The sequence below is a fragment of the Arachis hypogaea genome, chromosome 3, assembly GCF_003086295.3.
Source record: "Arachis hypogaea cultivar Tifrunner chromosome 3, arahy.Tifrunner.gnm2.J5K5, whole genome shotgun sequence".
NCBI lineage: Eukaryota > Viridiplantae > Streptophyta > Magnoliopsida > Fabales > Fabaceae > Arachis > Arachis hypogaea.
The window spans coordinates 120,998,832-121,003,900 of record NC_092038.1 but is presented as its reverse complement, the minus strand read 5'-3'; the positions used below and the strand labels follow the sequence as shown (position 1 = coordinate 121,003,900).

Below are 5,069 nucleotides of genomic sequence, written 5' to 3'. Positions count from 1 at the left end.
ATGTACTGTGTCAGCAATTTGTAAGAACTGTGCCAGAAACTCAGTAGGCTCTTCCTGTGGAAGACCGAAATACTGGCAATTTTGCTGCACTATGATAATGAGTTGAGGATTTAGCTCAAAGCTGCTTGCTTTGATGGGAGGTGTACAGATGCTACTCCCATATGCAGCTGTAATGGGGTTAGCATATGACCCCAGAGTCCTTTTGGACTGATCAATCCCACTTAAGTCCAATGTTCTGAAAACCGGACCGGACCGGCCGGTCGAACCGGTTTAACTGGGAACCGGCAACCAAAACGGTCCGGTCCGCTGTCTATAACCGCTCTGTCAAGAACCGTTTAAAAACCGTTGAACCGGACCAGAACCGGCCGGTTGGACCGAACCGGAAACCGACCGGTTCCTTAAAAACGACGCCGTTTGGAGTTTTTGGAAAAAAGAAAAAAGGGAAAACCAGTCACCCCCTTCCCCCAACACCCCTCTCTCATTCGTGAATGCCACACTCATCTCATCCCCTTCTAAAGCAAAGTTCACAATACTGACAAACCAAAACCCTAGCCTCCTCCTCAACGATTCTACTACCGCCGTGCGTGGTTGTCGGCGCCTCCGTGGGTTCCTCCTTCCCCCTTTCCCGAGTCAAAACCCAGGACCTCTATTCTAGCGCGGCACGTCATCCCCATCCCTGGCTTCTCTGTTCAAGCCTTGGAGCAGCTCGCCGTCGTCTCGTCGCCGTTTCGTTTACAACCCAAAAAAAATAAACAAAGCTTCGGTAGCGCTGAGAGCCCATTGCCCCCTTCTCTCCTTCTCCTTGCCCCCATCCCTGGCTCTGTTAGTTTGTTTAATTTTGCTTCGCATCCGCTCCTTCCTTTTAATTTTGCCATGGTTAGTGGTTACTGATGAGTGATGAGTGATGGCTCTGTTTAATTTTGTTTCTGGTTACTGATGGGTTTGTTTAATTTTGCTTCGCATTCGCTTCTTCCTTTTAATTTGCTCTGTTTACTGATAAGTGATGGCTCTGTTTAATTTCTGAATGCTTTGTTCTTGTTCTTTTTAATTTCTGGAATTTTTGTTCAAATTTGTGTGTAATGTTTTGTAATGTTTGATAATGTTGCTGTTTTGTAATTGCTGGTTGCTGGGTGCAGGTTTAGTGTCATCACTATTTTGGAGTGTTTATGTACTAATGTTTGTTGCTATTTTGTCATTGCTGGTTGCTGGTTGGAGGTTTAGTGTGATTATTGGTTAATGTTTTGTAATGTTTGTTGTTGAATGCTGATTGTTGAGTTCAGATATGGTCTTGTTGCTGAATGCTGTTTGTGCTGAATGCTAAGTGTTTGTTGCTGAATGCTGCTGCTGTTTTTAATTTCGTGAATGATTTATTAATTTCATTGTTCTTAACTGCTGTTCTTGTTAAAGAATTTGCAATTGATCTTTTGATTGATTATATGCCTCATGTTTTTAATTTCACTCTACTTCTAGGCTTTGAAATCAGTTTATGATGACCGATGCAATTATTTAGTTGAATAACTGATGTAATTATTGAGTTCAAGAGATTGAGTTTTTCTGTTCTCATTATCAGTAAGACATGGATAGTTTAGAATTTTCTATTTCTTTCCCTTACTTCTGAAGTTCATTGTTTCAGAAGGTTTAGTGTTGGCTTCAACTTTCAAATGGGAATTGGGAGCTGGTGAAGATAATAACATCTTCTGGAACTGAGTCTGTTGTTTTACTGCCTGATGGAAAAGTAAGATTTGATCTAGAATTACCATAGTACACAGTGATGTTTGTTCCATCTAGCTGGACTCAGTGAGACAACTGGAAAGTGTTCTTTTAATTTAACCTTGTTAATCATATCTTGTACAATTTTGGTTGCCATAAATCCCTTCAAGAAAGTTCTTCTGTATGGTAATGATTATATTGAAGCCTACAAGCGTAAGAATCCTGTTTTGTTTTACTTTTTTACTTAGCTACATTAAGGCTATATTCTCTATTTTTAACTTGTGGACTGCAATTCAATCCAACTATTTTTAAAGAAAGTATAATTATGTTAAATGTCAACATATTTGCTGTAAATTTGAGTATTTTGATGATTAATTATATTTAGTTGGTGATATTTTATATAGGGTTTTAAATTTGAAAGATATTTTATGATGTTTATTTATAATATTTTATTAAGGAACGGTTTTTCCGGTTGAACCACGGTTAGACCGGTTAGACCAATAAATCAGTGAACCAGTGACTAGAGCGGTTCAATGACCGGTCCGGTTTTCAAAACCTTGCTTAAGTCCATAATGGATAAAGGGAAATGATATGGATTGCAAATAGATAAGTTTTGTTTTTTTTTTTTTGAATTAGCCGAAAAATAAAATAAAAATAAAAGGAAAATAAAATAAAAAAAATTCGAAAATCAAAAGAAAATAAGATCAAAGCAAATTGAAAACTGAATCAATTAGTTAATTAAAAAGATTTTGAGATTAGCAATTAGAGAGATATGATTGAAAATTTTTATGAAAAAGATTTGATTTTTGAAATGAGGAAAGAGAAAAACAACAAAATGACACCAAACTTAAAATTTTTAGAAAATCAAACACTAATTTTCGAAAATTTTTAAAGGAAAAACACAAAGAGGACACCAAACTTAGAATTTTTAAAGATCAAAAGAGACTAAGGACATGCAAATTCGAAAAACTAAAAGAAAACAAAAGCATGCAATTGACACCAAACTTAAAATATGAAACTAGACTCAACTAAAAGACTCTAAACCAACAAAAATAAAACAGTCCTAATCTAAGCAACAAGATAAGCCGTCAGTTGTCCAAACTCGAACAATCCCCGGCAACGGCGCCAAAAACTTGGTGCACGAAATTGCAATCACCCTTTGCAATCCCGCACAACTAACCAGCAAGTGCACTGGGTCGTCCAAGTAATACCTTACGTGAGTAAGGGTCGATCCCACGGAGATTGTCGGCTTGAAGCAAGCTATGGTTATCTTGTAACTCTTAGTCAGGATATCAGAAATTATCAGGATTGATTGTGAAAAGCAAAAGAACATGAAGTAAATACTTATTTTGTAGTAATGGAGAATAGGTTGAGGTTTTGGAGATGCTCCATCTTCTGAATCTCTGCTTTCCTACTGTCTTCTTCTTCAAGCACGCAAGGCTCCTTCCATGGCAAGCTGTATGCAAGGGTTTCATTGTTGTCAGTGGCTACCTCCCATCCTCTCAGTGGAAATGTTCAACGCACCCTGTCACGGCACGGCTATCCATCTGTCGGTTCTCAATCAGGCCGGAATAGAATCCAGTGATTCTTTTGCGTCTGTCACTAACGCCCCGCCTTCAGGAGTTTGAAGCTCGTCACAGTCATTCAATCATTGAATCCTACTCAGAATACCACAGACAAGGTTTAGACCTTCCGGATTCTCTTGAATGCCGCCATCAGTTCTAGCTTATACCACGAAGATTCCGGTTAAAGAATCCAAGAGATATCTACTTAATCTAAGGTAGAACGGAGGTGGTTGTTAGGCACACGTTCATAATTGAGAATGATGATGAGTGTCACGGATCATCACATTCATCCGGTTTAAGAACAAGTAACATCTTGGAATGGAAGCAAGCATAATTGAATGAAAAACAGTAGTAATTGCATTAATCCATCAAGACACAGCAGAGCTCCTCACCCCAACCATGGGGTTTAGAGACTCATGCCGTGGAAGGTACACAAGGAAACGTGTAAAGTGTCATGAGGTACAGATACAATGTCAAAAGATCCTATTAATAGTAAGCTAGTAACCTAGGGTATACAGAAATGAGTAAATGACGTAAAAATCCACTTCTGGGTCCACTTAGTGTGTGCTTGGGCTGAGCATTGAAGCTTTCATGTGTAGAGACTTTTTCTGGACTTAAACGCCAGCTTTTATGCCAGTTTGGGCGTTTAACTCTAAGTTTTATGCCAGTTCCAGCGTTAAACGCTGGAAACTCTGAGGCTGATTTGCCACGCCGGTTTGGGCCATCAAATCTTGGGCAAAGTATGGACTATTATACATTGCTGGAAAGCCAGGATGTCTACTTTCCAACGCCGTTGAGAGCGCGCCAATTGGGCTTCTGTAGCTCCAGAAAATCCACTTCGAGTGCAGGGAGGTCAGAATCCAACAGCATCTGCAGTCCTTTTCAGTCTCTGAATCAGATTTTTGCTCAGGACCCTCAATTTCAGCCAGAAAATACCTGAAATCACAGAAAAACACACAAACTCATAGTAAAGTCCAGAAAAGTGAATTTTAACTAAAAACTAATAAAAATATACTAAAAACTAACTAGATCATACTAAAAACATACTAAAAACAATGCCAAAAAGCGTATAAATTATCCGCTCATCATGTTCATAAGTGAGAATGATGATGAGCGTCACATAATCATCACATTCATCATGTTCTTGGGTGCGAATGAATATCTTAGAACAAGAATAAGCTGAATTGAATAGAAGAACAATAGTAATTGCATTAATACTCGAGGTACAGTAGAGCTCCACACCTTAATCTATGGTGTGTAGAAACTCCATCGTTGAAAATACATAAAAACAAGGTCTAGGAATGGCCGAATGGCCAGCCTCCTAAAGAGGGTTCAATCATAAAAACATGATCAAAAGATCTCTGATTGAAAGATGAAAATGCAATAGCAAAAGGTCCTATTTGTAGAGAACTAGTAGCTAGGGTTTACAAAAATGAGTAAAAATCCACTTCCGGGCCCACTTGGTGTGTGCTTGGGCTGAGCATTGAAGCATTTTCGTGTAGAGACTCTTCTTGGAGTTAAACACCAGCTTTTATGCCAGTTTGGGCGTTTAACTCCCATTCTTGTGCCAGTTCCGGCGTTTTACGCCAGAATTCTTGAGCTAACTTGGAATGCCTGTTTGGGCCATCAAATCTCGGGTAAAGTATGGACTATTATACATTGCTGGAAAGCTCAGGATGTCTACTTTCCAACTCAGTTAAGAGCGTGCCAATTGGGCTTCTGTAGCTCCAGAAAATTCACTTCGAGTGCAGGGAGGTCAGAATCCAATAGCATCTGCAGTCCTTTTCAGCCTCT

The 5,069-nt window shown here is 39.1% G+C and overlaps 1 long non-coding RNA gene across 1 annotated transcript; it reads left to right on the top strand.

The window, feature by feature from the left end:
- The first annotated feature begins 465 nt into the window (after nt 1-465).
- Nucleotides 466-1,921, top strand: LOC112791132 (uncharacterized). Its single transcript, XR_003197130.3, has 2 exons — nt 466-876; nt 1,634-1,921. It is a non-coding gene; the product is annotated as an uncharacterized lncRNA (long non-coding RNA).
- Nucleotides 1,922-5,069: the final 3,148 nt, after the last annotated feature.